The sequence below is a fragment of the Arachis stenosperma genome, chromosome 5 (genome assembly GCF_014773155.1).
Source record: "Arachis stenosperma cultivar V10309 chromosome 5, arast.V10309.gnm1.PFL2, whole genome shotgun sequence".
In the NCBI taxonomy this organism is placed as follows: Eukaryota; Viridiplantae; Streptophyta; class Magnoliopsida; order Fabales; family Fabaceae; genus Arachis; species Arachis stenosperma.
Genome location: NC_080381.1, coordinates 77,259,685 through 77,283,246, shown reverse-complemented (window position 1 = coordinate 77,283,246; position 23,562 = coordinate 77,259,685). Strand labels below are relative to the sequence as shown.

At 39.8% G+C, this 23,562-nt stretch overlaps 2 non-coding genes and 1 pseudogene across 2 annotated transcripts; all 3 read left to right on the top strand.

Annotated features, from left to right (window-relative positions):
• Nucleotides 1–2,564: 2,564 nt before the first annotated feature.
• Nucleotides 2,565–3,190, top strand: LOC130980916 (probable alpha,alpha-trehalose-phosphate synthase [UDP-forming] 9; annotated as a pseudogene).
• Nucleotides 3,191–10,440: 7,250 nt separating this feature from the next.
• LOC130984853 (small nucleolar RNA R71) lies at nt 10,441–10,548 on the top strand. The gene has a single exon (XR_009088759.1). It is a non-coding gene; the product is annotated as a small nucleolar RNA R71 (small nucleolar RNA).
• An 11,785-nt stretch (nt 10,549–22,333) lies between these two features.
• LOC130983989 (small nucleolar RNA R71) lies at nt 22,334–22,437 on the top strand. Its single transcript, XR_009087952.1, has one exon. It is a non-coding gene; the product is annotated as a small nucleolar RNA R71 (small nucleolar RNA).
• Nucleotides 22,438–23,562: the final 1,125 nt, after the last annotated feature.

The window sequence follows — 23,562 nt, the reverse complement described above, 5'->3', positions numbered from 1 at the left end:
TTGCTTGAATCAAGGTGTCAGTATATTTTCATCCAAAACTTGCCTTATTCACTAAGAAAATGCATGAAACTACCCTAAAACAGTAAAGAAAAGGTCAGTGAAACTGGCCTAGATGCCCTGGCATTAGAAATAAGGAAAACTAACCCTCTCCTCGGGGTCGGGAGGCACCAGCTCATAATTCTTATCTTGGTCCCTATTACTACAAATCCTATGATGCCTCCTAAGTTGCACACAATATTCAGAATCAACTACAGAGACACACATCAAAATAATGGAATCCAGCCAGTGAGACATGCCATCCGGGACCTCAGTAGACATTTCAACAATGTTCTTTCAGAGGGACATGGGTCAAATATTCCTATAGTAAAAAAGAGAAAAAATGGGTTTCTAACCACACAGCTCAGATAAATATGTAAACAACTCGGATAAAAATAGGCGAACATTATGAGTCGGATACAGCAATAAAAAGGGAAAACCCGAGGACTCACACCAAGGTCTAGGGGAACCCTTTGGAGGCAATAGCACGACAAGAACCCAGAAGGAAGAGAAACGGCAGTTTAAGCCCGAAAACACCTCTTCACAGAAGGCACAAAAGGATCAATCCCTCTCTGGCAAAAAATGTTACACACGAAACAACAAGAAAGCTATCATCAACAAATCGATCGCACAGAAATCACCAAAAGATACAACCTTTGAACAAGATGTAGTTTATCATTTCAAAGCCACAAATAAAATTTAAGGAAAAAGATCTACGCATAAAGAAGTCATGCAAAGGAGACAAGCGATAAAACCAAAAACCCTAGGCGCACACCACAGCAACGCAGAAAAGATTTAAACTTTCCAAGACAAACCCAAACAAGGTCAAAACGTTTTTACACAAACAAAGAAATGATACAGAAAGAGTGGTGTGGAAAGTAGAAAGAAAGGAAGAAAAACCAACCTGCAGAGGAGAGCTGATGATAACTACCCAGGAGACCGAAGCAATGACGAAACCACGCCAACAGTCACTTTTCATGCGAAGGATAGGGAAAACACGAAAATAGAAAGATTTGAGAGCAAGAGAACAAAGCACCAGCAAAAAAAAGTTAGAGAGAAAGTGAAAAGAAGAAAATGAAGCAAAGCTTTAAAAATTCAAAATGAAAGATACAAAGAGGGAAATGAAGGAAACGGAAAAAAAGGGAGTTAATGAGTTTTTAAAAGACTTTGCACATTTCCAAGAAAAGCGCAACGCGTGTTGCAAATAAAAAGGAAATGCTTCGCATTCAAGTCCTAATAGGAGTTCTACAAATGGAATCAACGAAAGATGCTCGAGCCCGGCTTTCGCAAAAAAGTGGGTTAAAGTCTGAATAGCACAACCTCAAAGGGAAAGACCGAGTTCAAGCAGGGGCACTGTTCATACCCGGGGTCGAGCTATGTGACCCGGGCTGATTAAAGACGGAGCTACTGATCTCGTCAGGTCAGGTTCCCTGACCTCTTCTAGAAAAGAGGTCGGCTAAATCGACTAAAGGCCCAAAAAATGGGACACAGCCCAGTCTAAAGGCAGCAAAAGCCTAGAAAAGATAAGAAGATTCCCCTTAAAGATAAGATGACTTCACTCAAAGATAAAATAAAGATAACTATCTTATCTCTAAAGAAGATCACTCCATACTACTATAAATACACTGGAGCACCCAGGTATAACTCATACTCTGACTCTACTAAAAACCTACTTAAAGCCCATGCTAACTTAAGCATCGGAGTCTCTTGCAGGTACCACCACCCTCCGGTGATGAAGGATCAGCAGCACCACCATGTCCAACAAGTCAGACGCAACAGCTCTGGCCGCCACCGTAGATCTCGTTCGAGATCGACCTATAGTTTCAGGTAACCCTCGAAACAGATAATAATATGCTTAATTTAGTTAATAGATATAATGGTATTATTATTGTGTCTAATATTATTGTTGCATGATGCATAAATTTTAATGCAGATGTACTGGACGGTGAAAACTACAGATAGAGCAGGGGCTTCTTCAGGTTAGTGCATAGTTTTTAATTAATTTACATTTTTTTGTCTATTCTTGTTGGAAGATAACAATTAAGCAAACAAATTAATAATAATAACTCCAACATTAATTACTGTTGATTCCATTCTTTTTCTCTAATATACTTTTTTTTCTTTTCTAAGCATGAATTAGGGTAATCTTATGTATATGATAATAGATCATTGGGTGACACATCTGAAGACATAATGTTTGACATAAACTCACCATCAACAAGGAGGTTTGATCTATCTGTTAACAATTAGGGCCATTATCCTATACAAAACATTTAGAATTTGAGTTCTTTTATAGGATACCAATATCTTTTTGAATTAATAACTACAATTGAATCACATTTTTTTCAGATATCAATTATTAAGGACAAATAATGAATTAATACCACTAACATCCTGAATTGTTATACAGAAAGACTAAATGCACGTAAAAGATTAGTCACCATGGATTTATATATGATAAAAAGGTGAGTGAGGATATATGCAGTGTGTATTAAATTGTTGGGTTGACAACTGATTTTGATCGGAAGATGGCAGAACCTATGATGGCCCATTACACAGGGAATGGATGGTTCTTTCATTGAACACAAGGAGAGTGCAATTTTTTGGTGCCATCAATAAGCCGATCCTTATTTTGGATCATGCGAAGCCAAATAGCTTCTTGATAACCTTGAGAATGTGCTGGCCAATGAGCCTGTTGTTGTTAAAATAGGGCAACACATAGTTGAAGTGAAACCTCAAGTACACAATAATAAAAGTTTATTGCATTTTTGGTATTTTAACTGTGTTCTGATGCATGATGGGGATATTTGTTAAATAATGGTTATGCTATTTTATAATCTAAGATGTAGGTGTGAGTAAGGGTATAGTTGTGGAGAATCTAATCTCAAACATGAGGAGTGATGGTAAATCACCAGATTTTTTGTTGTGCATTGGGGATGATTGATCAGATGAAGACGTGTTCGAAAGCATTGCTCGTTCAGTTTCTAATCTATCACTTCCAACAATATCACAAGTGTTTGCATGCACGGTTGGCCAGAAACCAAGCATGGCAAAGTACAATTTGGAGGATACTAGCGAAGTTATCAAGATTGTTGCTTTTTTTAAGGGATTGAAATGGGTTGAAGAAGTGAATTTACATCCCAAAAAAGGTTAAGAAGTCAATCTTCAAAAGAGAGAAACAATGATTCCACAAATCATGAAGCGCGACAATCTATTTTCATGATAGTTAATAAAGTGAAGGCTACATATGTAAAACATTATGATATTTGACTGCTACTATGCATGAAGAGGATATGTTATAATTGAGTTTAGGTTTTGAATTTTTCACCCTAATATTATGTAATTTTGTAAATTTGATTATGTTTCCATGTAAAACTTATGCAATTTTGTAATAAAAAGTAAAAATAGTTAGCTGATGAAAAATCTAATGTATTACAATGAATATTATGGAAGTTTTAAAATAATGAGGTTTTAAATATTTTATGATTATTATGGCGGTTTTAATGGAAATTACGGCAGCGATTAGGTTTTTGCCATTTTTTGAAATTGTGGCGGTGTGTAACTGCCATGCATCAAGTATGGGGAATAACGGCGGTTTAAACCGCCGTTTTAAACAATCCAACAATGACCATTTTAACCTGATTAAAATGGCGGTTTAGGCACCGTTTTAACCCAACTTAAAAATGGCCGTTTTAACCAGGTAATTGATGTGCTATAAACTTGATAGCTACGATTTTAGGAAATTGCACGATTGGCAAAAATTCCTTCCGGCAAGTGCACCGGTTATCGTCAAGTAAAAACTCACAATAGAGTGAGGTCGAATCCCACAAGGATTGGTTGAGTGAGCAATTCGGATTAGAAGTGTGTTCTAGTTGAGCGGAATCAAGATTTAGATGAGAATTGCGGAATGTAAAATTGGCGGGAAACGTAAATGGCAAGAAATTGAAAGTGCAGAATCTTAAATTGCATGAATTAAAGAGCGAGAAGCTAAATTGCTGAAATTAAAAGGGGATCGGGGTGATTGCATGAATTTAATTGCAGAATGTAAAGAGAAAGTGATAGATCAGAAATGGGGAATTCATTGGGTTTCAGGAGATATTGAGATCTCCGAATCAAAACATTTTCATCCCTTCCTCAATGGTGCGCGAAATTGTGAACAATACTTTTCACAACTCTCATAATCCCTGGTCATGAACTCCAAAAACTTGGTGGTTCAATTCCATGGCATTACACAACTTCGCACAACTAACCAGCAAGTGCACTGGGTCGTCCAAGTAATACCTTACGTGAGTAAGGGTCGATCCCACGGAGATTGTTAGCATTGAAGCAAGCTATGGTCATCTTGTAAATCTTAGTCAGGCAAACTCAAATGTATATGATGATGAACGAAAATAACATAAAAGATAAAGATAGTGATACTTATGTAATTCATTGGTAGGAACTTTAGATAAGCGCATGAAGATGCCTTCCCTTCCGTCTCTCTGCTTTCCTACTGCCTTCATCCAATCCTTCTTACTCCTTTCCATGGCAAGCTCGTGTAGGGTTTCACCGTTGTCAATGGCTACCTCCCATCCTCTCAGTGAAAGCGATTGCATATGTCCTGTCACGGCATAGCGGAATTCAGCTGTCGGTTCTCGGTCAGGCCGGAATAATATCCATCGATACTTTTGCGTCTGTCACTAACGCCCCGCCTGCTAGGAGTTTGAAGCACGTCACAGTCATTCAATCATTGAATCCTACTCAGAATACCACAGACAAGGTTTAGACCTTCCGGATTCTCTTGAATGCCGCCATCAGGTCCTGCCTATACCACGAAGATTCTGGTTAAAGAATCCAAGAGATATTCACTAAGCCTTGGTTGCTTGTAGAACAAGAATGGTTGTCAGTCACCTTGTTCATAGGTGAGAATGATGATGAGTGTCACGGATCATCACATTCATCAAGTTGAAGAACAAGTGATATCTTAGAACAAGAACAAGCGGAATTGAATGGAAGAACAATAGTAATTGCATTAATACTCGAGGTACAGCAGAGCTCCACACCTTAATCTATGGTGTGTAGAAACTCCACCGTTGAAAATACATAAGAACAAGGTCTAGGCATGGCCGAATGGCCAGCCTCCCAAAGTGATCAAAAGATCTAAAGAAAAAGGTTCCAAAGATCCGAAGATTTTTAATACAATAGTAAAAGGTCCTACTTATAGAAAACTAGTAGCCTAAGGTGTACAGAAATGAGTAAATGACATAAAAATCCACTTCCGGGCCCACTTGGTGTGTGCTTGGGCTGAGCAATGAAGCATTTTTCGTGTAGAGACTCTTCTTGGAGTTAAACGCCAGCTTTGGTGCCAGTTTGGGCGTTTAACTCCCATTTGGGTGCCAGTTCCGGCGTTTAACGCTGGAATTTCTTGAGGTGACTTTGAATGCCAATTTGGGCCATCAAATCTTGGGCAAAGTATGGACCATTATATATTTCTGGAATGCCCAGGATGTCTACTTTCCAACGCCGTTGAGAGCGCGCCAATTGGGCTTCTGTAGCTCCAGAAAATCCACTTCGAGTGCAGGGAGGTCAGAATCCAACAGCATCTGCAGTCCTTTTTGGTCTCTGAATCAGATTTTTGCTCAGGTCCCTCAATTTCAGCCAGAAAATACCTGAAATCACAGAAAAACACACAAACTCATAGTAAAGTCCAGAAAAGTGAATTTTAACTAAAAACTAATAAAAATATACTAAAAACTAACTAGATCATACCAAAAACATACTAAAAACAATGCCAAAAAGTATATAAATTATCCGCTCATCACAACACCAAACTTAAATTGTTGCTTGTCCCCAAGCAACTGAAGATCAAATAAGATAAAAAGAAGAGAATATGCAATGAATTCCAAAAACATCTACGAAGATCAGTATTAATCAGATGAGCGGGGCTTTTAACTTTTTGCCTCTGAATAGTTTTGGCATCTCACTCTATCCTTTGGAATTCAGAATGATTGGCTTCTTTAGGAACTCAGAATCCAGATAGTGTTATTGATTCTCCTAGTTAAGTATGATGATTCTTGAACACAGCTACTTATTGAGTCTTGGCCGTGGCCCAAAGCACTCTGTCTTCCAGTATTACCACCGGATACATACATGCCACAGACACATAATTGGGTGAACCTTTTCAGATTGTGACTCAGCTTTGCTAAAGTCCCCAATTAGAGGTGTCCAGGGTTCTTAAGCACACTCTTATTGCCTTGGATCACAACTTTATTCTTTCTTTTTCTTTCTTTTTCTCTTTTCTTTTTCTTCTCTTTTTTTTTTCGTCTCCTTTCTCTTTTTTTTTTGTATTCACTGCTTTTTCTTACTTCAAGAATCATTTTTATGATTTTTCAGATCCTCAGTAACATGTCTCCTTTTTCATCATTCTTTCAAGAGCCAACATTCATGAACCACAAATTCAAAAGACATATGCACTGTTCAAGCATACATTCAGAGAACAAAAGTGTTGCCACCACATCAAATTAATTAAACTATTATAAAATTCAGAATTCATGCAATTCTTTCCTTTTCAATCAAGCACGTTTTTATTCAAGAAAGGTGATGGATTCATAGGACATTCATAACTTTAAGGCATAGACACTAAGACACTAATGATCACAAGACACAAACATGGATAAACATAAGCATAAAATTCGAAAAACAGAAGGATAAAGAACAAGGAAATCAAAGAACGGGTCCACCTTAGTGATGGCGGCTCTTTCTTCCTCTTGAAGATCCTATGGAGTGCTTGAGCTCCTCAATGTCTCTTCCTTGTCTTTGTTGCTCCTCCCTCATGATTCTTTGGTCTTCTCTAATTTCATGAAGGATGATGGAGTGTTCTTGATGCTCCACCCTTAGTTGTCCCATGTTAGAACTCAACTCTCCTAGGGAGGTGTTTAGTTGCTCCCAATAATTTTGTGGAGGAAAGTGCATCCCTTGAGGCATCTCAGGGATCTCATGATGAGAGGGTCTCTTGTGTGCTCCATCCTTTTCTTGGTGATGGGCTTGTCCTCATCAATGGGGGTATCTCCTTCTATGTCAACTCCTACTGAATAACAGAGGTGACAAATGAGATGAGGGAAGGCTAGCCTTGCCAAGGTGGAAGACTTGTCCGCCACTTTATAGAGTTCTTGGGCTATAACCTCATGAACTTCCACTTCTTCTCCAATCATGATGCTATGAATCATGATGGCTCGGTCTAGAGTAACTTCGGACCGGTTGCTAGTGGGAATGATTGAGCGTTGTATGAACTCTAACCATCCTCTAGCCACGGGCTTGAGGTCATGCCTTCTCAATTGAACCGGCTTTCCTCTTGAATCTTGCTTCCATTGTGCGCCCTCTTCACATATGATTGTGAGGACTTGGTCTAACCTTTGATCAAAGTTGACCCTTCTTGTATAAGGATGCTCATCTCCTTGCATCATAGGCAAGTTGAACGCCACCCTTACACTCTCCGGACTAAAATCCAAGTATTTCCCCCGAACCATAGTGAGATAATTCTTTGGATTCGGGTTCACACTTTGGTCATGGTTCTTTGTGATCCATGCATTGGCATAGAACTCTTGAACCATCAAGATTCCGACTTGTTGAATGGGGTTGGTGAGTACTTCCCAACCTCTTCTTCGGATCTCATGGCGGATCTCCGGATATTCACCCTTTTTGAGTGAAAAGGGGACCTCGGGGATCACCTTCTTCAAGGCCACAACTTCATAGAAGTGGACTTGATGCACCCTTGAGAGGAATCTATCCATCTCCCATGACTCGGAGGTGGAAGCTTTTGCCTTCCCTTTCCCCTTTCTAGAGGTTTCTCCGGCCTTGGATGCCATAATGGTTATGGAAAAATGAAAAAGCAACGCTTTTACCACACCAAACTTAAAATGTTTGCTCGTCCTCGAGCAAAAGAAGAAAGAAGATAGTAGAAGAAGAAGAAATGAAGAAGAGGGAGATGGTGGTGTGTTCGGCCAAAGAGGGGGGAAAGTGGTGTTTAGGTTGTGTGAAAATGAAGGGTTGAAGAAGGGTATATATAGGAGAGAGGGGGGGTAATGGTTCGGCCATTATGGGTGGGTTTGGGAGGGAAAGTGGTTTGAATTTGAAGGGTGAGGTTGGTGGGGATTTATGAAGGATGGATGTGAGTGGTGAAGAGAAAGATGGGATTTGATAGGTGAAGGGTTTTTGGGGAAGAGGTGTTGAGGTGACTGGTGAATGGGGGAAGAAGAGAGAGAGTGGTGGTGGGGTCCTGTGGGGTCCACAGATCCTGTGGTGTCAAGGAAAAGTCATCCCTGCACCAAGTGGCATCAAAATTCATGTTTTGAGCCATTTCTGGCGTTAAACGCCGGGCTGGTGCCCATTCCTGGCGTTTAACGCCAGGTTCTAGCCCTTTTCTGGTGTTTAACGCCAGTCTGGTGCCCCTTTCTGGCGTTAAACGCCCAGAATGGTGCCAGACTGGGCGTTAAACGCCCAACTGCTAGGCTTACTGGCGTTTAAACGCCAGCAGCATCTTCCTCCAGGGTGTGCTGTTTTTCTTCCTGTTTTTCATTCTGTTTTTGCTTTTTTCATTGTTTTTGTGACTTCTTATGATCATCAACCTACAAAAAAGATAAAATAACAAAAGAAAATAGTTAACTATAAAACATTGGGTTGCCTCCCAACAAGCGCTTCTTTAATGTCATTAGCTTGACAGAGGACTCTCATGGAGCCTCAGAAATACTCAGAACCGTGTTGGAACCTCCCAACACCAAACTTAGAGTTTGAATGTGGGGGTTCAACACCAAACTTAGAGTTTGGTTGTGGCCTCCCAACACCAAACTTAGAGTTTGACTGTGGGGGCTCTGCTTGGCTCTGTTTTGAGGGAAGCTCTTCATGCTTCCTCTCCATGATGATAGAGGGATGTCCTTGGGCCTTAAACACAAAGGATTCTTCATTCACTTGAATGATTAACTCTCCTCTATCAACATCAATTACAGCCTTTGCTGTGGCTAGAAAGGGTCTGCCAAGGATGATGGATTCATCCATGCACTCCCCAGTCTCAAGGACTACGAAATCAGTAGGGATGTAATGGTCTTCAACTTTTACCAAAACATCCTCTACAAGTCCATAGGCTTGTTTTCTTGAGTTGTCTGCCATCTCTAGTGAGATTTTTGCAGCTTGCACCTCAAAGATCCCTAATTTCTCCATTACAGAGAGGGGCATGAGGTTTACACTTGACCCTAAGTCACACAAGGCCTTTTTGAAGGTCATGGTGCCTATGGTGCAAGGTATAGAAAACTTCCCAGGATCCTGCCTCTTTTGAGGCAGTTTCTGCCTAGACAAGTCATCCAGTTCGTTGGTGAGCAAGGGAAGTTCATCTTCCCAAGTCTCATTTCCAAATAACTTGTCATTTAGCTTCATGATTGCTCCAAGGTATTTAGCAACTTTCTCTTCAGTGACATACTCATCCTCTTCAGAGGAAGAATACTCATCAGAGCTCATGAAAGGCAGAAGTAAGTCCAATGGAATCTCTATGGTCTCATTTTGAGCCTCAGATTCCCATGGTTCCTCATTGGGGAACTCATTAGAGGCCAGTGGACGTCCAGTGAGGTCTTCCTCAGTGGCGTCCTCTGCCTCCTCTTCCTTCCAGGGTTCGGCCATGTTGATGGCCTTGCACTCTCCCTTTGGATTTTCTTCTGTATTACTTGGGAGAGTACTAGGAGGGAGTTCAGTAACCTTCTTACTCAGCTGACCCACTTGTCCTTCCAAATTCCTAATGGAGGACCTTGTTTCAGTCATGAAACTTTGAGTGGTCTTTATTAGATCAGAGACCATTGTTGCTAAGTCAGAAGTACTCTGCTTAGAACTCTCTGTCTGTTGCTGAGAAGATGATGGAAAAGGCTTGCCATTGCTAAACCTGTTTCGTCCACCATTATTGTTGTTGAAACCTTGTTGAGGTTTCTCTTGATTCTTCCATGAGAAATTTGGGTGATTTCTCCATGAAGAGTTGTAGGTGTTTCCATAGGGTTCTCCTAGGTAATTCACCTCCTCCATTGAAGGATTCTCAGGATCATAAGCTTCTTCTTCAGATGAAGCTTCCTTAGTACTGCTGGGTGTATTTTGCATTCCAGACAGACTTTGAGAAATCATATTGACTTGTTGAGTCAATATCTTGTTCTGAGCCAGTATGGCATTCAGAGTGTCAATCTCAAGAACTCCTTTCTTCTGACTAGTCCCATTGTTCACAGGATTTCTTTCAGAAGTGTACATGAATTGGTTATTTGCAACCATTTCAATTAGTTCTTGAGCTTCTGCAGGCGTCTTCTTCAGATGAAGAGATCCTCCAGCAGAGCTATCCAAAGACATCTTGGATAGTTCAGAGAGACCATCATAGAAAATACCTATGATGCTCCATTCAGAAAGCATGTCAGAAGGACATTTTCTGATCAATTGTTTGTATCTTTCCCAAGCTTCATAGAGGGATTCTCCATCCTTCTGTCTGAAGGTTTGGACTTCCACTCTAAGCTTACTCAATTTTTGAGGTGGAAAGAACTTTGCCAAGAAGGCATTGACTAGCTTTTCCCAAGAGTCCAGGCTTTCTTTAGGTTGAGAATCCAACCATATTCTAGCTCTGTCTCTTACAGCAAAAGGGAATAGCATAAGTCTGTAGACCTCAGGGTCAACCCCATTAGTCTTAACAGTGTCACAGATTTGCAAGAACTCAGCTAAAAACTGATGAGGATCTTCCAATGGAAGTCCATGGAACTTGCAATTCTGTTGCATTAGAGAAACTAATTGAGGCTTAAGCTCAAAGTTGTTTGCTCCAATGGCAGGGATAGAGATGCTTCTCCCATAGAAGTCGGGAGTAGGTGCAGTAAAGTCATCCAGCACCTTCCTTGCATTGTTGGCATTGTTGTTTTCGGCTGCCATGTGTTCTTCTTCTTTGAAGAATTCGGTCAGGTCCTCTAAAGAGAGTTGTGCTTTAGCTTCTCTTAGCTTTCGCTTCAAGGTCCTTTCAGGTTCAGGGTCAGCTTCAACAAGAATGCCTTTGTCTCTGCTCCTGCTCATAAGAAAGAGAAGGGAACAAGAAAATGTGGAATCCTCTATGTCACAGTATAGAGATTCCTTGAAATGTCAGAGGAAAAGAAGAGTAGAAGACAGAAGTAGAAAATTCGAACTTATCAGAAGGAATGGAGTTCGAATTTTGCATTAAGGGATAGTGTTAGTCCATAAATAGAAGGATGTGAGGAGAAGGGAAGTAATTTTCGAAAATTAAGTGAAAGATTTTGAAAATATTTTTGAAAAACATTACTTGATTTTCGAAAATGAAAGTGGAAAAGAAATAAAATGATTTTTGAAAAAGATTTTGAAATTAGAAATCAAAAAGACTTGCTTGAAAACTATTTTGAAAAAGATGAGGTTAAGAAGATATGATTGGTTTTAAAAAAATGTGATTGAGAAGATATGATTTGAAAACAATTTTAAAAAGATTTGATTTCAAAAAATTAATTACTTGGCTATCAAGAAAAAATATGATTCAAACATTAAACCTTTCTCAACAGAAAAGGCAACATACTTGAGATGTTGAATCAAATCATTAATTGATAGTAAGTATCTTTGAAAAAGGAAAGAAATTGATTTTGAAAACATTTGATTGAAAAGATATGATTTGAAAAAGATTTGATTTTGAAAAACTTTGAAAACTTAAAAAAAATTTGATTTGAAAACAAAATCTTCCCCCTTGTGCCATCCTGGCGTTAAACGCCCAGAATGGTATCCATTCTGGCGTTTAACGCCCAAAACTATACCCTTTTGGGCGTTAAACGCCCAACCAGGTACCCTGGCTGGCGTTTAAACGCCAGTCTGTCCTTCTTCACTGGGCGTTTTGAACGCCCAGCTTTTTCTGTGCAATTCCTCTGCTGTATGTTCTGAATCTTCAATTCTCTGTGTTATTGACTTGAAAGGACACAAATAAAAAATATTTTTGGATTTTTAATAATAAAGGATAATCAAAATGCAACTAAAATCAAATAACAATGCATGCAAGACACCAAACTTAGCAGTTTGTATACCACTGACACTAACAATATGAGAATGCATATGAGACACACAAAATACTTCAAGTCAATAGAATTCAAAGATTAGAGCACGGAAATCATCAAGAACATTTTGAAGATCACTAAGACACATGAATAAATGCATGCAATTGACACCAAACTTAGGATGAGACACTAGACTCAAACAAGAAATTTTTGGATTTTATGATTTTTTTTATTTTTTTTTTTTTTTTGTGTTTTTCGAATATTAAGTGGGAAAAGATATCAAAATTCTTAATGAGAATTCCAGGAATCAGTGCAATGCTAGTCTAAGACTCCGGTCCAGGAATTAGACATGGCTTCACAGCCAGCCAAGCTTTCAAGAAAGCTTCGGTCCAAAACACTAGACATGACCAAAGGTCAGCCAAGCCTTAGCAGATCACTGCTCCAAAAGCAAAATTGATGAAAATCAACAAGCTTTTGTGGTGATAAGTTGAAACCTCGGTCCAATCAGATTAGACATGGCTTCTCAGCCAGCCAGATTTCAACAAATCATCATGAAACTCTAGAATTCATCTTCAAGAATTTCGAAAAAAATAAATACCTAATCTAAGCAACAAGATGAACCGTCAGTTGTCCAAACTGAACAATCCCCGGCATTGTTACCAAAAGCTTGCTCAAAACTTGAACAATCCCCGGCAACGGCGCCAAAAACTTGGTGCGCGAAATTGTGAACATACTTTTCACAACTCTCATAATCCCTGGTCATGAACTCCAAAAACTTGGTGGTTCAATTCCATGGCATTACACAACTTCGCACAACTAACCAGCAAGTGCACTGGGTCGTCCAAGTAATACCTTACGTGAGTAAGGGTCGATCCCACGGAGATTGTTAGCATTGAAGCAAGCTATGGTCATCTTGTAAATCTTAGTCAGGCAAACTCAAATGTATATGATGATGAACGAAAATAACATAAAAGATAAAGATAGTGATACTTATGTAATTCATTGGTAGGAACTTCAGATAAGCGCATGAAGATGCCTTCCCTTCCGTCTCTCTGCTTTCCTACTGCCTTCATCCAATCCTTCTTACTCCTTTCCATGGCAAGCTCGTGTAGGGTTTCACCGTTGTCAATGGCTACCTCCCATCCTCTCAGTGAAAGCGATTGCATATGTCCTGTCACGGCATAGCGGAATTCAGCTGTCGGTTCTCGGTCAGGCCGGAATAATATCCATCGATACTTTTGCGTCTGTCACTAACGCCCCGCCTGGTAGGAGTTTGAAGCACATCACAGTCATTCAATCATTGAATCCTACTCAGAATACCACAGACAAGGTTTAGACCTTCCGGATTCTCTTGAATGCCGCCATCAGTCCTGCCTATACACGAAGATTCTGGTTAAAGAATCCAAGAGATATTCACTAAGCCTTGGTTGCTTGTAGAACAAGAATGGTTGTCAGTCACCTGTTCATAGGTGAGAATGATGATGAGTGTCACGGATCATCACATTCATCAAGTTGAAGAACAAGTGATATCTTAGAACAAGAACAAGCGGAATTGAATGGAAGAACAATAGTAATTGCATTAATACTCGAGGTACAGCAGAGCTCCACACCTTAATCTATGGTGTGTAGAAACTCCACCGTTGAAAATACATAAGAACAAGGTCTAGGCATGGCCGAATGGCCAGCCTCCCAAAGTGATCAAAAGATCTAAAGAAAAAGGTTCCAAAGATCCGAAGATTTTAATACAATAGTAAAAGGTCCTACTTATAGAAAACTAGTAGCCTAAGGTGTACAGAAATGAGTAAATGACATAAAAATCCACTTCCGGGCCCACTTGGTGTGTGCTTGGGCTGAGCAATGAAGCATTTTTCGTGTAGAGACTCTTCTTGGAGTTAAACGCCAGCTTTGGTGCCAGTTTGGGCGTTTAACTCCCATTTGGGTGCCAGTTCCGGCGTTTAACGCTGGAATTTCTTGAGGTGACTTTGAACGCCGGTTTGGGCCATCAAATCTTGGGCAAAGTATGGACTATCATATATTGCTGGAAAGCCCAGGATGTCTACTTTCCAACGCCGTTGAGAGCGCGCCAATTGGGTCTCTGTAGCTCCAGAAAATCTACTTCGAGTGCAGGGAGGTCAGAATCCAACAGCATCTGCAGTCCTTTTTGGTCTCTGAATCAGATTTTTGCTCAGGTCCCTCAATTTCAGCCAGAAAATACCTGAAATCACAGAAAAACACACAAAACTCATAGTAAAGTCCAGAAAAGTGAATTTTAACTAAAAACTAATAAAAATATACTAAAAACTAACTAGATCATACCAAAAACATACTAAAAACAATGCCAAAAAGTATATAAATTATCCGCTCATCACTCAACCAATGCATTCATTGAATTTTGCTTGGCAATCTTATATGATTGGATCCCAATCCCTTGGCTCACCAATTCTCTCTAAAAACAAACAAATTCCCAATCCCTTGGTTTAAATGTTCATAAGAAGAGATGATGCTCAATCACTGATTATACCACACAGTTTCATGAACCACAATTTGGTAGGATTACATGTCACAATATCCATCCAAACCCCAATCCAATTCACTGTGAGAAAGCTTCTCTAGCATGAATCCTCCATTCCTTTCCCAAGGTTCCGAAGGATTCAATTATGGATAGTTCTTTCCCAAGACAACTATCCAATAGAATTAGATCGAGAAGCTTTCTAACAAAATTCAAGAGAAAAAGATTGAAAGAAGAAGATAAAAACTATATTGATTCATTGATTACATAGAGCTCCCTAACCCAATGGAAGGGGGTTTAGTGAGTCATAGCTCTGAATTCAATTACAAAAGTATGAAAACTAGAAAAATGATCCCCAAAAGTCTCTAAAAGTCCTTTCAAACTTAAATTCTATCCTATTTATACACTTTCTAAATTGAGCTTCTGTTGTGTTTCTTGGGCTTTGGGGCCTTTCCCTGATTTCCTTTTGCTTTGGGTTTATGATCCATAATCCTGATGAGGCTGATCCAATTCTGCAACATTCATTGAGCCAACTTAGTGATAATCAAGTAATGACACATGACTCAACAAACTGAAATTCCAGACTCATCAATTCTTCAGGCCCAATCCCATAAACCATGATATTCAATTGGGTTTCATACCAGAGTACGTTTAAGTTAATGTTGTGCTCAAATGCTAACTTAAACTGCAATATCTTGGCCCAGAAACCCTTTTCAAATTGTGGCGTTTAAGTTGCAGTTTAAGCTAAACTGCAACTTAAACGTTGGACACTCCTGGAGGTGATATAAGTCGAACACGTTTAAGCTTCAGTTTAAGGTTAACTGAAGCTTAAACGTGGAAAAATGGAATAAGGCAACCTGGAGGGTGGAATGTCGAACACGTTTAAGCTTCAGTTAAGGTTAAACTGAAGCTTAAACGTGGAAATGGAGGGAAGCCATCCTGGAGGGTAAAGGTCGAACACGTTTAAGCTCCAGTTTAAGCTTAAACTGGAGCAAGCTCCAGTTTAAGCTTAAACTGGAGCTTAAACTCCACATGTGATATTCAAGCTTCCTTTATTGATTTGTTGCTTCCTTGCCTAGCCTCTTCTTCCCTGAAATCATCCAAACAACTGCATCAAAGTCTTGCAAAATTTCATGAGAAATCTTTCATTCATAGCATTCAAGTAATAACTAAAACTCATGAAATTTGCATCAAAATCATACTGTTTGGATGGTTTATTGCTTGTTATTCATTTAACCATTCTTGGTTACTTTAAGCTCAAGAAATGCATAAACAACTAAAAACAGAAAAATGCTAGTGAAACTAGCCTAAGATGCCTTGGCATCACAACACCAAACTTAATACTTGCTTGTCCCTAAGCAAGTCCTGAGTTATTTGAGAAGAAAGTATGAAACCGAAAGCAATTACATTGGCTATATTAGCAAGCATTTGAAGTTCATCAGAAGGGTTTTATGCAGAAAGTTGCAGCATCACTTTTTCATTCTTATCAGGTAAAATTATCATTTTTTTCATTGCATCCATCAAACACTGCTATGGCCTCTTGTTATTCTTATGTCTTTGGCACTTTTCCCTTCTTTGTTTTTCTTTTTCTTAGAGCTCCTTTGCTCCTTGTTTGCTCAGTGTCATGTGTTGCACAAGCCTTTGGCATTTTCTTTTTCTTATCAGTGCACTACACATATCCACTACAGGCATTTTAGTTCACATTTCTTCTTGAGACATTGGTGACAGCACCTCTTTGTGTGACTCTTATCAGTGCACTACACATATCCACTACAGGCATTTTAGTTCACATTTCTCTTGAGACTTGGTGACAGCACCTCTTTGTGTGACTAAATGTTTTGTATTTAGGTTGCTCTTGATAATGGACTTTTGGCTGATAATCCCGGGTTAGTTAACCCAAGTTACCAAGTGTTGAAACACTCCTCAGAACCTATTCATCCAAGCATATCCTTAATACATAAACACCACAGGCATTTGTCTCAGAAGTTCAAACCATTGGTGCCTAGCTTATTTTCTCAATTTTTTGCTTTTTGGTTGCCCTTTTTCAGTGGCTTTTTCTTCTTCTTTTTCTTTCTTTTTCATGGCCAAACATTTATTCAACAAGATCCATAGACAGTATTCAAACTTCTACACAAAAATGATAATTCTACACTCAATTTCCAGTGATCTGACTAAACAATCAAGCATGCATACCACCACTTAATTCTACTGATTTGTCACTAATTGAGCCAAGTTATTTTGTTCAAACTTTTCTTTTATTTTTGGAAACAGAACAAGCATGGCAAGCATTTGTTTAAGAAGGTGAAGTTATCCAAACACCTAGGCATTCACTTTATTCAAAGCAGTAAACCAACACTCATACTAAAAACTTCACATTCCAGAAAGATTCAACAATTACAGTTTAAACCAGAACAAGCATGCTTTTGTTTGCCTTTTAAAGAATGGTCAAGGAACAACACCACCTTGTGAAATTTCTTGTTTTCTCTTTTTGCCAGGAAACAATTTGATTTCTCCTTCTTCTCCTAGTTGTTGCTTCATGTTCTTTCTAAGATCCTTGTTTCCTTTCCTGCAAGAGTGATGAAGTTGCTTGCTTCTCAAGCACTTGAATGGTTAGCTCAACTATGTATGGGCAAGTGTCTGAGTCTTAAGTTGGTGTGTGAACACCAAACTTAGTCTCCTACTTACTCCTCTGTTCTTTGAATCCTTGAATTCTCCTTGGAATGAAGTTGCTGCTAAGGATTTTAAGCATTTCTGTGATTGCTTAGAATGGTTGTTCCTTTCATATAATTCAAAGGTTGTTGTGTTCAGTTGATCTGTATGGTGGAACACCAAACTTAGAGTCACACATTCCCCTTTGAATTATTGATCCACGAATTCATTGTTTGGTGTGAAACACCAAACTTAATTCTTTGCAATGCACAGAAACTACTTCACCTTTTTATTGAAACAAATAAAAGAAACAGCAAGGGAGTATTACCTCAGGTTGGGTTGCCTCCCAACAAGCGCTTCTTTAACGTCATTAGCTTGACGGTCAGCTTCAGTTGAGGTGATATTTAACCTTGTCCTTTTCCTCCACATCTCCCAAGTAATGTTTGAGTCTTTGACCATTCACAGTGAAGGTTCGTTGTGACTTTTCTTCCATGATTTCTACTTGTCCATATTGGGAGACCTTGGTGACAAGGAATGGTCCAGACCACCTTGATTTTAGCTTCCCTGGAAATAGCTTCAGCCTAGAATTGTAGAGCAATACTTTTTGTCCCTCTTCAAATTTCCTTGGGGCTATGTTGCTGTCATGCTTCTTCTTTGCTCTTTCTTTGTAAATTTTGGCATTCTCATAAGCTTCAGCTCTGAATTCTTCCAACTCTTGAATTTGCAACATCCTTCTTTCTCCAGCAGCTTTGTTGTCCAAGTTCAAGAGTTTCAAGGCCCAGAATGCCTTGTGCTCCAACTCCAGTGGCAAATGGCAAGCTTTTCCATATACTAGTTGGTAAGGGGACATTCCAATTGGTGTTTTGAAAGCTGTCCTATATGCCCAAAGAGCATCATCTAGCTTAATCGACCAGTCCTTCCTTGAAGTTCCCACAGTCTTTTCCATGATTCTTTTGAGTTCCCTATTAGATATTTCGGCTTGCCCACTTGTCTGTGGATGGTATGGTGTGGCTACCTTGTGTTTAACTCCATATTTTAGAAGCAATGCCTCTAATGGTTTGTTGCAGAAATGGCTTCCTCCATCACTGATGATTGCTCTTGGAACCACAAAACGGCAAAAAATGTGTTTTCTGAGGAAGTTCATGACTACCTTATTATCATTGGTTGGAGTTGCTATTGCTTCAACCCATTTGGAGACATAGTCTACTGCCACAAGAATGTAATTATTTGAGTATGAGGTGGGAAAGGGTCCCATGAAATCTATCCCCCATACATCAAACAATTCAAGTTCCAGAATGAACTGTTGTGGCATTTCATTTCTTCTTGGCAGGTTCCCCGCTTTCTGGCATTCATGGCAGTGCTTCACTAGTTCCTTTGCATCTTTGAAGATAGTGGGCCAATAAAAACCACACTGCAAAACCTTAGCTGCTGTTCTTTCTCCTGCAAAATGTCCTCCATAAGTGGAGCCATAGCAGTCCCATAAGACTTCCTTTCCTTCTTCCTCTGATATGCATCTTCTGAGTATGCCATCCGAACATTTTTTGAACAAGTATGGTTCGTCCCAGATGAAGTATTTGGCATCATTTACCAATTTCTTCCTTTGATGCTTGTTAAATTCCAACAGCAAACTCCCAGTGGCCTTGAAGTTTGCTATGTCTGCAAACCAGGGTGCTTTGTGAATTACCATGAGTTGTTCATCAGGAAAGCACTCATTTATATGTGTGCTTTGTGTGCTTTGTGTGCTTCCTTCTTCACATGGTATCCTTGATAAATGGTCTGCCACCTTGTTCTCTACACCCGTCTTGTCTTTGATTTCAATGTCAAATTCCTGCAACAAAAGAACCCATCTAATAAGTCTTGGTTTGGATTCTTGTTTAGCAAGTAAGTATTTTAAAGCTGAATGATCAGTGAAGACAATGACTTTAGATCCAATGAGATAGGATCTAAATTTGTCAAATGCAAGACTATTGCCAAGAGTTCTTTTTCAGTGGTTGTGTAATTCCTTTGGTTATCATTCAAGACTTTACTGGCATAATAAATCACATGTACCAAATTGTCTTTCCTTTGTCCTAACACTGCCCCAATAGCAAGGTCTGATGCATCACACATCAGTTCAAAAGGTAAGTTCCAATCAGGTGGGGCAATGATAGGTGCAGAGGAAAGTTTTTGCTTCAAAAGTTCATAGGCTAGCATGCAATTTTTATCAAATACAAAGGGTGTATCAGAGACAAGCAAGTTACTCAAAGGTTTGGCTATTTTAGAAAAGTCTCTAATAAACTTTCTGTAAAAGCCAGCATGTCCCAAAAAACTCCTAACTGCCTTGACATTACTTGGTGGAGGTAGTTTTTCAATGAGTTCCACCTTAGCTCTGTCCACCTCAATGCCTCTATTAGAGATTTTGTGGCCAAGGACTATTCCTTCTGTGACCATGAAATGACACTTTTCCCAATTTAATACTAGGTTGGTCTCTTGGCATCTCTTAAGCACCAAGGCAAGGTGGTGTAGGCAGCTAGGAAAAGAATCTCCAAACACAGAAAAATCATCCATGAAAACCTCAATAAATTTTTCAATCATGTCCGAAAAGATGGACAGCATGCATCTTTGGAAAGTGGCAGGTGCATTGCACAATCCAAAGGGCATGCGTCTATAAGCAAAAACTCCATATGGACAAACAAATGATGTTTTCTCTTGATCTCTTGGATCAACTACTATCTGATTATAGCCTGAGTATCCATCCAGAAAGTAATAGTAAGCATGTCCTGCAAGCCTTTCAAGCATCTGATCCATGAATGGGAGTGGGAAATGATCTTTTCTGGTGGCTTCATTGAGCTTCCTGTAGTCTATGCACATCCTCCACCCAGTGACAGTTCTTGTGGGTATGAGTTCGTTCCTCTCATTTGGCACCACAGTTATGCCACCTTTTTTGGGAACTACATGGATGGGACTAACCCATGGGCTATCAGAAATGGGGTAGATTACCCCTGCCTGCCATAACTTCATGACCTCCTTTTGTACCACTTCTTTCATGACGGGATTCAATCTTCTCTGAGCTTGAATGGAGGGTCTAGCATCCTCTTCTAACAAGATTTTATGCATGCATATGGATGAACTTATCCCCTTCAAATCAGCTAGGGTCCATCCAATGGCATCTTGATGAGTTTGTAGCACCTTGATCAATTCTTCTTCCTGTTCTTGGCTCAGGGCAGAGCTAATGATAACAGGATGGCTCTCATCACTACCCAAGTATGCATACTTGAGATTAGGGGGCAATGCTTTGAGCTCAGGTTTTGGTGCTTCCTTCTCTTCTATCACTCTCTCTGGCATGCTTGGCATGGTTGTTTCAGCAGCCTTGATGTCACTAACTTCAATATCCTTGGTGAACTCCTCCTCTGCCACTTCCTTTGTTGTTTCCTCAAAGGTTTCTTGTACTGCAATGTCCACTACATCCACCCTCATGCATTCCTTTAGTGATTCTGATGGATAGCTCATTGCCTTGAATACGTTAAACACCAATTGCTCATCATGTAGTCTAAGAGTGAGTTCACCCTTTTGGACATCTATGATGGCTCCAGCAGTAGCCAGGAAGGGTCTTCCCAGGATTATCGAAGCTTTGGCTTCTTCCTCCATATCTAACACCACAAAATCAACAGGAAATATAAAATCTCCCACTTTCACCAACAAATCCTCAACTATCCCATGAGGGAATTTAAAAGTTCGATCTGCCAATTGGAGAGCCATTCTTGTTGGTTTGGCTTCCTCAATCTTCATTCTTCTCATCATTGTTAGAGACATCAAATTGATACTGGCCCCTAAGTCACACAAGGCCTTCTCCACCATGACTTCTCCTATGATGCAGGGGATTTGGAAACTGCCTGGATCTTTCAATTTCTGAGGCAATTTGTGTTGAATGATGGCACTGCATTCTTCAGTCAACAACACAGTTTCCTCATTTCTCCAGCTTCTCTTCTTGGTCATTAATTCCTTTAAGAATTTTGCATAGAGTGGCATTTGCTCTATTGCCTCAGCAAACGGAATGTTGATTTGAAGCTTCTTGAAAATCTCCAAAAATCTAGAGAATTGGCCATCCTTTTCACTTTTCATCAAACGTTGAGGATATGGTGCTTTAGGTGTATAAGGCTTCAGGACCTCTTTTTCTTTTTCTTTTGTTGCAGACGGTGTAAAAGATTGTCCCTGTTCCTTGTCTCTCACATTTTCCTTTGCTTCATCCTCTGTGGTTTCCTTTGAGATCTCCTTTAGCTTCTTTCCACTTCTGAAGGTTATGGCCTTACATTCTTCCCTTGCAATAGCCTTGGCAGCATGAAAAACGCTTGGCCCAGGGGTTTGCTTAGACAAATACCCAATTTGATTTTCTAGCTTCTGGATGGCAGCTCCTTGGTTTTGCAAGTTAGAATTTACTTCTTCCTTAAAGGCCTTCAATTCGGTTATGTCTTGACCCATGGTTGCAAGCATTCTTTCTATCCTGTTTAATTGATCTTGAAATTGTTTGTTCGGATTAGGTTGGGCAGGTTGATTATTTTGGCCATGATATGGTGGTTGGGAGTAAGTGTTTTGTGTGGCTTGGTATGATCTTTGGTTGGAGTTTTGGTATGTGGAATTGTTATGTTGGTTGGGGTTGTAAGGTTTGTGGTTTTGTGGTTGGGTTTGCTGGTTTCCCCACCCAAAGTTTGGGTGGTTTTTCCAGCCTGGGTTGTAAGTGTTGGAATGTGGATCATATGGTTGCCTTTGTTGATTTCCCACATAGTTGGCCTCTTCCCAATCACCTCCTTCAGTGCTTACCTCCTCTTGATCTTGTGTGTGTATTGCAGCCACTTGATTTGTTCCTAATTTCCTGGTGAGCTCTGCTAGTTGCTTGGCAAACACCTTGTTTTGGGCTAGAATTGTATCAACATGGTTCAGCTCCATGACTCCCTTAGTGTTGTGTCTCTCTGAAGCATAGTAGTACTCATTCTCAGCCACTGTCTCAATCACTTCAATGGCTTCTTCCACAGTATTTTTCCTGTTCAATGAACCTCCTGATGAATGGTCTACAGCCTTCCTTGATTCATAAGAAAGTTCATCATAGAAAATATGCAATTGCACCCAGTCATGGAACATGTCCGGTGGGCATTTCCTTGTCAACTCCTTGAACCTTTCCCATGCCTCGTAGAGAGTTTCACCATCTTGTTGTCTAAAAGTCTGAACCTCAGATCGAAACCTATTGACCTTTTGTGGGGGGTAGAAACGTGCCAGAAACTTGCTTTCCACCTCATCCCAGGTTGTTAGGCTTCCCCTTAGGAATGATTCCAGCCACTTAGCTGCCTTGTCCCTAAGTGAAAATGGGAACAAGAGCAATTTATAGGCATCTTCCTGGACTCCATTGGACTTCACAGTGTCGCAAATTCTCAGGAATTTTGTGAGATGTTGGTTTGGATCTTCATTAGCACTCCCACCAAATGAACAATGATCCTCCACCAGTGATATTAGCTGTGGTTTGAGTTCAAAATTGTTGGCCTGAATGGGTGGTTTTTGAATGCTGCTACCACAATTCCCAGAGGTTGGGTTTATGTATGAACCAAAAACCCTCCTCTCGGGAATGGCATTGTTTCCATCAGCTCTCTCATGGTTGTGAACTTCTCTATCCATGTTGAGATCTAGAGCTTCCTCAAAATTGTCCTCAGATTCTCCTTCAGATTCTTCTTCTCCCAGTACTCTCTTCCCTCTTGCTTCCCTTCTAAGTTTATGAAGGGTCCTCTCTGGTTCGGTATATGGATAAGTTGATGTCTCTCCTCTCCTACCTGTCATACACGAACACAGCACAGGCAACAAACAAGTGAAATACTCTTGGTTAATGGAAGAGTATGGTTAGAGCAGTTGAGGAATTAATTCAAATAGTTAGTGGGTCAGTGAGTTAGTTGCTTGAATTTAAAGGCATAAAGAAAGAAAGCAAGTAACAGAGTGCAGAAATTAAAATTCAACAAGTAACTTGAACTGAATTAACAAAACAAGAAAAATGCTCAATCTAGTTAACTTCCAATTTGAGAATTGTCAATCGAAAACCAATCCCCGGCAACGGCGCCATAAACTTGATGTGCTATAAACTTGATAGCTACGATTTTAGGAAATTGCACGATCGGCAAAAATTCCTTCCGGCAAGTGCACCGGTTATCGTCAAGTAAAAACTCACAATAGAGTGAGGTCGAATCCCACAAGGATTGGTTGAGTGAGCAATTCGGATTAGAAGTGTGTTCTAGTTGAGCGGAATCAAGATTTAGATGAGAATTGTGGAATGTAAAATTGGCGGGAAACGTAAATGGCAAGAAATTAAAAGTGCAGAATCTTAAA